This window comes from Dermacentor silvarum, chromosome 5 (genome assembly GCF_013339745.2).
Source record: "Dermacentor silvarum isolate Dsil-2018 chromosome 5, BIME_Dsil_1.4, whole genome shotgun sequence".
Lineage (NCBI taxonomy): Eukaryota > Metazoa > Arthropoda > Arachnida > Ixodida > Ixodidae > Dermacentor > Dermacentor silvarum.
In genome coordinates this window covers 173,152,213-173,164,094 of record NC_051158.1, presented here as the reverse complement: position 1 = coordinate 173,164,094, position 11,882 = coordinate 173,152,213, and the positions used below count along the sequence as shown (strand labels likewise).

The window sequence follows — 11,882 nt, the reverse complement described above, 5'->3', positions numbered from 1 at the left end:
GCCATGTGTCAGCTGGTTGACGTGTCACTGTAGGTTCCTCCTTTCGTGAAAGGGGCCTAGGGCGGGGCTTCTCTGCTCTGGTGGTCAGTGAACTTTTTGTCTCTCTCAAAGAGAGAATAAAGGTAGCGGCAGAAATGGTGCTTGTGAAATGAATGAAAGAAATGGGAGGTAGGGAGGTTGCAATATTATTAACAACCGAATAACAAAAAATAAACTAAGCAATCCAGTGAAAAATAAATTAGTGCTGTTGCCTGTAGTTTGAAATTTGGCATAGCAAATAGATTCTAAAGCCAACTTTGAAACATTTATGTCTATTGGTTGCAATGTCTTGAAGTTAAGGATGAGGTATGATTCGCAAACAGGGATAGCTGATATTCTAGTTGACATTAAAAGGAAAAAATTAAGCTGGGCAGGCCATGTAATGCGTAAGATGCATGAACGGTGGACCATTAGAGTTAGAGAATGGATACCAAGAGAAGGGAAGCGCAGTCTAGGACGGTAGAAAACCAGGTGGGGTGATGAAGTTAGGAAATTTGCAGGCGCAAGTTGGAATCAGCTAGCGCAAGACGGATAATTGGAGATCGCCTTCGTCCTGCAGTGGACATAAATATAGGCTGATGATGATGATGATTCGCTGCACTTTCTTTCTCACGCAGAACGGAAATTTGAATGTAGAGTGTAAGTTCATCAAAGTTATGACTTGATTGGTTGAAATCCTTAGCGACGGCTTCGGGAAGCTTTTTGGCTGCGTCCGCGCCATGTCCATTCAACATGACGTTCATTGGTTGTCGCGTTTCACCGATATGTTGTTTCTCACAGAAGGTACATTCAAGCATATAAATTACATCAGAACTAGTACAAGTAAAGCTACTTTTACCCCAATCTGCATAGATATTTCCGGTGCTTTCAATTTTAATGTCATTTTGAAGGTGTTTGCAGGTGTTGCAGAACATGATTTTATTGCAGGGAATGATGTTGGCCTACTTTTGGATGCACTAATATATCTTTAAAGTTTCAATTGCGGCAATAGGTGACCAATGGTACCTCCGGGAACACTTTTCTCAGACACTCATTACTTGATAATATTGGGTGGTATTTTCGTAGGATGTTGTTTATGTTTGGGAGGGTATTAGAATATCTTGTTATAAAGGCTGGCGGTCTTTCAGATTCTGGTGTAGGTTGCTTCTCAGCTAATTCCGGCTGCCTCTCTAATCTTGACGCGATATCATAAGCCCGGTTGAGGATAGTTTCTTTCTGCTGGAGTTACTTTAAGGTCACTTAGGTGGTGGATATAATGCGCTCGTGCCACTGCTCGGACGCTCATCTTCTTCCACAGCTGCCTCCAATGCCGCTCATCATGCCAGCATTCCCATACTGCCCCCCTAACTGCGAAGACGCTGACGGCACTGGCCCACTGCCAGTCGGTGCGATGATTTCAGTCTCCAATTCTTTACCTTAATATTAGCTCAAATTTAGCATTAGTGAGTATCATAATCGTCGGACACTTTTTTTTCCGTGTAATAGCTTGAAATTTCGTCCTGCTATGTATGCTTCAAGCAAACAAATTTTATTTGTTTCGTGGCATTGTAAATCATGTATATGTGGTGTAAGTGAAGGATGAACCTGATGTTAAGATTGTGCAGGTTCTTTCTCTTAATGTTGTCTCGTAAATAAAACGATAGGTAATCCAATTATTATGCTCTTGTCACAGGGAGGCATCATGACTTCCCACCAACAGTCAAGCACCAAGAGTTGCAGCAGAGCCAACTCTACCACTGTGACAGTTGCAACTACAAGACTGCCAGGTTGTCTGCTCTCATTATACACAAGTGCAGGCGCATAGGTGAGAAACTACTTTACTGCCATTACTTCCCTTAGAACTTTTCACTTAAGAGCAACTTTAAGTCAGAGCAGTGCAGGCTACTCCTGTATATTGATCCATGGGAACATGGAATAACAGTGCCTCAACAAGGTAAAAAAATAGCTTTTTTTGGTACGCCTGACAGATTGAACAGAACTGGAACTAGTAACTCGAAATATATGTGCAGTAAGCTGCATGGAATTTTTTGTGCCTTAGGGAGCACAAGTGTAACTATATTTTGTTATAGACGCATAATAGGATATCCATCACAATTTAACAAGGTGTTGCACGATGTTGAGATCTCACCGGCTATACTGCAGGCATGCAAAGTCATTTGTTGTAACGAGATTGCAGTGCACTCCAGTGTCCATGTTCATGTAGCATTCCTTCATGTGAAAATGCAACAATGTTACGAGTCTAAAAGAACTTATTCTAGGGCAAGTTGGCGTTTAGACTTACTATACATATTGGATGTAGCTCAAAGTGTAAGAGTACGAAGCTAAGGCTTTCCTTATCTTGCTCCATGCTCTTCTATTTTGCTCAAAGGATAACATGTATAAACTGTTCCAAGTGCTCATCAGTCAACTATGCCTTAAAAAAGACTACGTATGAGGCTGGACCCTAAAGTAACCAAAATCTTACATAGTCTGCACTTGCCTCTTTTGTCATGCATACAGCTGTTTAGATTATATTGGCTTACACCTCCACACCCTTAATTCGTATTGCTCACGGCAGAGGGAGGCGTTTGTTTTCACCATTACTTGATAGTTGCAGAGTGTACGTCACTTTGTTTTCTTTTGGGCAAAACTGCAACTGAAGATGTAATTCATTCTTAAGCTTATAAGGACGACCCTGTGAGTAAAGCCCAGGTCTGAGTGATTTTCTTAGATGAAGAATGGTGAGATGTCAATCAAGGACAACCCATTTCCTGGCTGGCTCTTACAACTTGAACCTATGAAAATATCATTAAAGTTCTGCATGCGATCAACAAGAAGAAATTCACTGATGAATTCTCATTTGAGATAAATTTGCCGTGGTGCCAGTGAATCATGCTGTGGCCATGTCAGTGGCCATGTCTAAAACATGGCCACTAAATCTCTAGTGCTTGTTGAGGATCAGATAGCATGCTGGGCCAAAGCTTTTTCACTCCGTTATTCATAGGTTCTAGAAAACAGTGAGAATTCTCACACTCCACATTTCTCACTTTGTAATTTTGTACCATTCAGAAAAATATTTCATGGTGAAAAAATGGGCGATTTTACAAGCTGGGTCATTACGTATCCGAATACGAAATTATTGAGCAAATCAATAAGATCCACCAGCTATGCTTTGTTCTATCATTCTGAAATAAACCTCAAGACCTATCAAATAAAAAATGAAAGCTCATCATTAGCGTTAATATCTATGTTGTTTTTGCCATTTCGTAATAACTTCCACTTTTTTTTTTTGTCTGTGCAGAGTCAAGGCCTTCTATTTCTTCATCAACAGCTGAGGGTGACAAATCACACCAGAGACGCCTCTACAGCTGTCGATTCTGTGACCATCAAACTAATAACCTGCGAGATCTGGAAAAACACACCAGAGTTCATACTGGCGAGCGTCCATTTAAATGCCATTTCTGCACTCGGAGCTTCTCACAAAAGACCAATTTGAACAAGCACCTGCGAATCCACACGGGTGAGCGTCCATTTAAATGCCATTTGTGCCCTCAGAGCTTCTCACAAGGACCCACCCTGAAAGGACACCTGCGCACTCACACAGGCGAGAAGCCATTTCGGTGCCCGTCATGCCCTCAAAGTTTCTCACATAAAACCAATTTGAACGAACACCTACAAATACACACAGGGAAAAAGCCATTTCACTGTCCCTCGTGTCCTAAGACATTTCGGAAAAGTAGCGATTTTAACAGGCACCTTAGTATCCACACTGTGTGAGAAGCCATTTCAGTGCCCTTCGTGCCCTCAGAGTTTCTCACATAAAACCAATTTCAATGCACACCTGAAAATCCACACAGGCAAAAAGCCATTTCATTGTTCTTCATGCCCTAAGACATTTAAGTATAGTGGCGATCTTAACAGGCACCTGCGCATCCACACGGGTGAGAAGCCATTTGAGTGCCCTTGGTGTCCTCAGAGTTTCTCACTTAAAACCACTTTGAACATGCACCTGCGTACCCACACAGGAGAGAAGCCATTTCAGTGCCCTTCATGCACTCGGGGATTCTCACAGAAGAGTGCCATGAAGCGACACCTGCGCATTCATACAGGTGACCGACCACACTGCTGCACCGTCTGCTCTATGTCTTTTGTGCGTGCGGATTACTTGAGTGAACATAAAGAAAGAAAGCACCCTGACACTGTAGATTAGGGGCGGTATTCTGTAAGAGTCCACCTAGTGGACTGTCCACTTCAGCTGTCGCCATTGGGTGCTGCTTCACGTGCGTGAAGGTGCCAGCTAGTCTCCTTCCTGCTCGTGAAGCAGCAGCCAATCAGCGACAGCAGAAATGGACAGTCCACTAGGTGGACTCTTAGAGAATACCGCCCTAGGTCAACAGCCATGTTGAACTAGCCTGAATTAGGGGCGCGATCTTGTACGCGTTCCAAAATGGAACGGAGGCGTTCCGTTCCATCGAGCCGCACACGATTGGTCAATTTGAACGTCGCGGTTGAAATTGACCAATCGTGTGCGACTCGATGGAACGGAACGCCTCCGTTCCATTTTGGAAGGCGTACAAGATCGCGCCCTTGGACTCTGTTGAACAGATGTACTACCTATATTTCGATTGCAATAAAACCTTGCTAATTCAGAAAATCGGATAATCCGGACTCATTCTTTGGTCTCGGCAGGCAGTGTGCATTATTTAATAAAATCAAACTTGGTAATTTGGGCATATTTGGCCGTACATTGGTTAATTTGGATGACTCCCGGAGCTTGAGCTCAGATCGTTGCAAAGGTGCGATGCAAAAGAGCAGAAATGGAGCTAGCATCCAACCGAAACAAGGCGGCGGAGTCCGCATCGCCATATTCATCTGGGGGTATACAACACAAGTGAGGAAATCGTGGTTGCGCAAAGAGCCTCGCAACTGGAACGCATGTCCCTCACGGCCACGGGTCGGTACATCCTGCAGAAACTTGGCTTCAACTACCATGTCCAACATGGTCGGGAACAGGCCATTCCACCCGACATCAGCGACCTGTTGAATGTCACCCCTATCCCTCAAAACATACTCCCCGAACTTAACGGAGGCCAATGCCAGGCCCGTGCCAAGGCACTGCTGCGCTCCTTCGGTGAGAAGAGAACTGCGCACTTCGTAGACACGGCAGAATACACACAAAAACACTGGTTCATGGCGGTAGTCATAGACATTAACTCCCGGCTTACACTAGCATGTAGTGTCAGCACGGAGCACCCAGAAACAGCGGAAGAGGTTGTGCTTGCGCTTATTGACCCCCTCTGCAAGGTAGCTCTTAGCGACTCACAATCCGCAGTTCGTAGCTACGCACGGGGGCGCATTTCCTCCGAAGTTCTTGAGATCCTAAAGAAAGCTGGTCGACAGCTCTTCGATAGCACCGCGATCATGTGGTTTCCAGCGCACGTCGGCACCCCTACCGACGAGGGCCCCCCTAACTTGAATGAGGTGGCACACCACTCTACGCGAAAACTGACCCGCTGCACTGAGTTAGAGACACCCTCTTCGAGTTCGGACCTCCTGGTGCAAAACACGCAAGAACGCTTAGTCAGATATAGAGCACTGTATGGGCCGATATTTTGAGCCTAGGCCCAGCCCGGGCCAGTTTTTACGTTGGGCTGCCCGCCCGAGCCCGACCAAAAGTTTTATGGCAAGACCCAGGCCCGGAAATAATGTACATTACCCGCCCGGCCCGGCCCGCCACCCCTTTACCTTAGGCCCGAGCCCGGCTTGAAATCGGCCCGAACCTGGCCCAAGACCGAGAAAGACTACCGAGCGGCATTAACAAAAAAAATAAATAAATAAGAGAATGAGAGGAATTTATTCTTAAGGCATAAATACATGTCATATACAATTATGAACACCATTTGAGCGGTCTGAATGCAAATACCAGCGCAAAGTAGTACGAATAACCCTGCGGAGCAGTATCGCCAGCAGTTCCCAACGGCGCGACCTTGATGCGGCCCAATCCACTTCTATTGCAGCGCCGCCACATTGTATTTCCACGTCGGGCGCCTTACTGCGAAGCATGCACCGCGCCAGCCGCTCGTCCCACTCAACCGTATTCTCGAAGCACAGCCACGACCGGTCGTGAGCGCAGCACATGGATGGAGTAAATGGAGACAGAAAGCTTCTCGTTCCTCCATGGTGCAGCGTAATGTGTTGCTGCTAGATGCCCGGTTGAAAACATGCGTGGAATCATGGATGGACGCAGTGCCATATTTCAGCCGTGTGAGGAATTATCTTACCAGTCATCGTTTTACGAATTCGCCTTTGAAGAATTGGCAAGTCACGAACGTGCTTGCACCGCGCTGAAAGCATTAATTACATTGATTTAGGTAAGGAATACAATGGTATCCTTTGGTTTCAGGCGACGTCGGTCTTTCTGAACTTTTACATTCTGTTCAAATGGCGCAAAATACGATGGAAGAAGAAAAGGGAAGTACACAGGAGTAGCACTGCTGGCTTCCATCTGCGCCGGGACAACAGGTTTTTCAGAGTCGAGATGCGTGAGGATAACTTGCTGCACGTTACATACACACCACCAGAAAACCCAAGCCCGGCCTGGGCCCGCAAATACCCGGGCCCGGCCCTGGCCGGGTCAAAACGCACATGCTGTGCCTGAGCCCGGCCTGAGCCCGTGAAAAAACATGTCGAGCTCGGGCCCGGACTTTCGGGTAAGCCCAAGCCTGTGTAGTGCTCTAGTCGGATATAACCACATCACCAAGCACTACCAGTTAGGCAGGATATTGCCCCCACCTCACCCCAAACTGAAACGTCGCCAAGCAGTCGTCTGGCGACAACTGCAGACACACACCTTCCCCAGTCTGGTGTGAATGAGGCACATTTTCCCCGCACAATACCCGGGTGCTCTTTGCAAGTTTTGTCAGGAACTAGAGCGACGCTGTCACACATCTTTTGGGAGTGTCCTGTTATAGCAGCAAAAATGGGCAGTAGCTCCAGAGGCTCTTGCGTCGAAGTGGGCCGCTGCTCTGCGCAGCTCCAACATCAAGACACAAGCGTGGGCAGTCTAGCGGGCTATCCATGCAGCTTTTGAATGCGTCCATGCAGCGACCGCAGTTTTGTCCGCAGCACAACGTTGCCAACTTCCGAAGATAATTTCCGAAGAAAAAAATTCGCTATGTTTCCCGGGCTTTAGAAAAATGCGATTGTTTAGTATGTTCTCTGTAAGATAAACTGCATTTGTGCTATGCAAAGACACTGCAGATTTTAGTTTTAAGACATGTATTTGTTTGAAAGGATTTATTGAAGTCACTGTGCTTAAGCTAAAATGATGTCACAGTGCAAGTTGTAATGCTTGCAACAGCATTTATTCGCATACAGCCTCAGCAATGCCAAACCTAGCAGCAAAATTTTAGTCAAATGCATATTCATATGAAGGAGATAGCCGCACTCCTTCATCAAGCAGTTGAAACATGCATACATAAGGGAAAAAATGCAATGAATGCTAAAATTGATAAAAGCCATATTGTTCGGCTGGAAGCTTATGACCGCTTCCACTCGTGTGTCGCGTAACGCAGGCAAACCTAGATCCGTGTTGCGAAGTTGCCTCCAATCGTTGTCAAGCTTCTTGATGTTCTGTACCGTAACCAATAAATGGAACAAGAATAAAGCAAGAAGAGCATTGAAGCAACATGTCTCTGTACCACAGAGCGGGAATCAATTGCCTCCAGCCACTTCATCTATAAATTGTTTAAAGGAAATCTTTTGATAATTTGACTTGCGCCTTCAATATAATATTACAAACATTTCAGGTGGAAGTTGCGCACAGCTGTAGGGTCTGTGACAAGTGGTTCACATAACTCTGGCGCTACCATGTCACCAAGGCAGACTTCCTCGAGTGGGACGAAGTTACTTGGGTCTTCGTAGCGCAATCGATCGAGCGGCATGTCACGCAGGTATCGAGGTTGCAAATATGCTTCAACAATTGTTGTAAAGACAGTATGCAGTCATATAGCATATGGATTCTCGCTCCTTCCGCCTGCATTTCCTTGTTCAGTGTTGTGAACACTGGGAGAACATAATAGAGGAAATGCAGGTACAACTTGGTTGTCTGGTCCTTCAGCTTACTGAGGATAGAATCCACAGCTAAGAGGCAGTGCACATGACCATGGCCTTCTAAGAAGGCCACGAGACAGGGTATTGCTGAATAAGCCTTTCAACCACAGCATGAAGGGGCAGCCAGCATGTCTGGTATGGATGCAGTATCTTGTGGGACTGCACATTGAGGAGATAGATGTTGCACGTGCTTGTAAGCTTCGGCTTGCTTGAACGACAAGAAACAGTTGTACACATCTCTGGCCAAGTCCTCAAGGCCTCTGGAGAGCGTTTTACAGGCATAGGAGGCACATAAGTCTAATGAGTGGCGCACACACTTTGCTATAAATGACCTGGTGTTCTCATTCTCCAGAAGAGACGAAAGCGAATTTCGATTTCCCAGCATCACATTGGCACCGTCAGCTGCGAATCCAACCCTGTTCTTTTTACAGTTGATGTTCACTGCTGTAAAATAATTATCCATTAATTTGTGCAGCCCAGCAGCGGTACCATCCTCAACGAGAAGCAATGCCAAAAGGGCATCCATAACCCTCCCGTATTTCTTTAAAACTCTGGCTACAAGTGCAAGGTTTCCGATTCCACTCCTGTCGACTCATCAGCGTTAATCGAGAATGGTGATGTTCGCAGCCACTCGAGAAGGTTTTCACTGTTCGCACTTGCCAGCACGCCCTTGATAATAGCAGTGCACTTGGTCCTTCGGCATGCTATCTTCTTTATGACTTCCGAATCAGGGCACGCTGCTTTTACCAGGGGAACTATAGGTGGTCTGTAAAAGCGTGTGGAAGGTCGTGCTCTGCAACAAAAGCTGCTAGCCGTATCTCGCTCTCTTTTGCCGTTTTGTCTGATGGTGAATTTCCACTGACACTCGGCATGCCAAAAAGTGTCTGCATCATTGCCATGCTTGACGCATTGGTCTGATGCTTTTTACCAGCCACGTGTTTTTCGATCTCGGGCCCCCCCCCCCCCCCCCCTTCCAGTCCGCATGGCATGCCTAATAGTTAAAAATGCAGTGGCCCCTTCGTACTCCTTTTTACCCAAGATTTGTATTTTGGCTCCTTTTCCCATTTCTCAACATACCTGTGGTCCGAAACCTTGAACTTTTTCCGTGGCCTCCGGCTTTCAATGTCTCTTTCGGAACTGCTTTGCATGCTTAGTTCTAACAGTAATGTCTGCACGGCACTTGCATGAGGTTATTAATGGCCCATAAGCGTACCTTTTTCAATGGGTTCCCGTGAACGCTGTAAACTGAGACAGGTTGTCTTTTCCAGCAGGGAGACAACGCACGCGCTACTGCTTTCGAGGTGGAAACTATGGTACATACAGAGAAAAAAAAAATGGGCGGTAACTTGACATCAGGCAGCTAGCTAGCTCCTGCAATCCAATTAACATTGTCGCTGCTTGCTCCTCCATTTTCCCCTCCTCAGATGCGAGACAAAACTATGGGAGGGAGCATGACGTCACTGAGTCAGCCTAGTCAAAGCAACCTCTTTTGATGCCACTCTCTCCTGCATGACTTCACTGGCCAAATCGCGCCATTCATAGGTATCGCGTGCCTTGTATGGCTTGGTTCGTTGTAGAGTAACTGTATATGCTCCCGGTAGGTTGTGCTATAGGTGTGCCATCTTGCCCGCCGACGCATCCGTGTTAAGCAGAAAAGCCACTCCTCTTGAATGCAGGATACGGTGCGGCTCAGCTGACGAGTGTGCTTGCTCCTTCACTACGTGAAGGCCAGGTGGCGTGGCAGGCGGCAAAGCACAGAGGCTCGCGATGACGGTGGCGCAGCAGGCGGCAGTGCAGGTCATAGAAACTCGATGGTGCTGGCACAGCCGTGAAGTTGGCTTTCCCTCAAAAGGATGCTTTTTGTGCATGTGACCAGATTTGGCGAATAGGGGTGCGAGCGGCGTGTTCAATCAGATGCGCAACTCTGCTCCCCAAGGGAGCATATACAGTAACTCACTTTAGTTCGTGGTAGATGGGAATGCCGCTGGAGTTTTTAAGCTCGTGTCACTAGCTTTCTGCTCACTGCATTTTATGCCTTAAGATCTCAACCTCGGATCAATAGCTGGAAACATTGTCACCTTTGCAGTGGAAACACTTTCTCCGTAGCGCCCCCATAATTAGCCACGCGTCACAACTTCCAAGTGGTGCGGCAGACAAGCAGACGAGAAGCCAAGCGCAGTTGCGCTTATTTGGCTAATCTGCACGCATCTTGCCAATCTTCCTATCGAGGCGTTTTAGTTACCATCAGACACGTGGTAATAATAACAATAAAAAGAAAGAGGTTTAACTCTTGTAAACCTAGTTATCACGAAGGTCTGTTTGGCTTGGTTTTGCAAAGACTATGCACACAGTGTTTTTACGCTTCCGCGGTTGGTAAGCTTCTCGATAATGTGCTAATCTGGCCTCTCTTTGCTCTGGTATTTCAGCAGCCATCTTTGTTCGCAGCCTGCCGTCTAGCTACTACTGGATGATTGCATTCAGCCTTTCACTCAGCTAGCGCACGCACAGACGGCACAGCCGGCGCGCCATCCATGGCGAGACTGAGCGACCAAGCGCCGGCGAAGCAGCCATTAAACCCTCGCATAGTCACGTGGTACCGCAGCGGCGAGGCTCCGAACGAGCGCAGCTGCGACGCTTCCGCAGCAGATCACATGGTGTGATGTGGCCTGCCACACTTGCACTGTGGCGGCTCAAGGTCATTGCGACGCGATGAATGACCTTGCGAGACATGGCACGGCCGCTGGATATAAAAAAAGGTGCGGCCTGCTGTGTCGCATCGCCATCAATGGGCGAGCGCGTCTCGGCTAAGTTGACAGTTGCGGCCGCTGTTTTTGGTGAGGACGCCACTGCTACGGTATGCAAGGCAGACACCGGTTCGTGCTACAGTGTGGTTGCCTCAGGATTCTTGCGTGTTGGTGTGCTTTTTCGTGCACATTCTCGTGTGCTTTTTTTTGTGTGATCGTGTGTGTGAGCAGCTTGCCTATGTTTCTTGTGCTTGAGTACGGTTCTTTGGTGTGCGCATGTGTGGCAGACGGTTTTTTCTAGCGGTGTGATGCCGCCAAGCTGTTGTGGGCCGCTGTGCAACTCGAACACGAGAAGCAACTGTGAAGTACCACGAATTCCCCTGCGATCTACAACGTCGGGAAGCGTGGCTGAAGAATATTTCTCGACAAGGGCTGTCAGGGAAAGAAAGCAAGTGGGAGCCAAGCGACAGGTTGCTGGTATGTTCAATACATTTTACTGAGAATGACTATAAAAAGAACACGAAGATTACGCTCTTGCTTCCGACTGCAGTCCCGACTGTGTTCCCCGGTTATCCGCCGTACATGCAAAAAAAAAGAACGCGCAGCCCAGGAAACTTTTTTTTCGAGCCCAGGAAAAACAGCGGCCACAACTGTCAACTCAGCCGAGACGCGCTCACCCACTGGCGGCGACGCAACGCAGCAGGCCACACCTTTTTTTATGTAAAAAGAGCCACGAATGGATTGATCAATTCCGGGCTGTCCAGAAGGCCCACGATGCGGCGGTGAGGCTTGGCCTTCCCGTCCCAACGCGGGAGCGGCCCGCAGTGTTGCCCAAGGTCTTGCCCCTATGAAAACAGGGTGAAGATTCTTCTGGAGCTCAATAAATTTTACTACCTACCTACCTAGCGGCCATGCCACTTCCAGCGTAGAGAGAATATGGAAACGTGCGAGGGGAGTTCAGTTGAAGAGAACGAAGGTGGGCTGGATCGGGGGGTGCGGCACCGGGGA

General features: G+C 47.4%; 1 pseudogene; it reads left to right on the top strand.

The window, feature by feature from the left end:
• The first annotated feature begins 1,686 nt into the window (after positions 1-1,686).
• On the top strand, positions 1,687-4,668 carry LOC125945813 (gastrula zinc finger protein XlCGF8.2DB-like; annotated as a pseudogene).
• Positions 4,669-11,882: the final 7,214 nt, after the last annotated feature.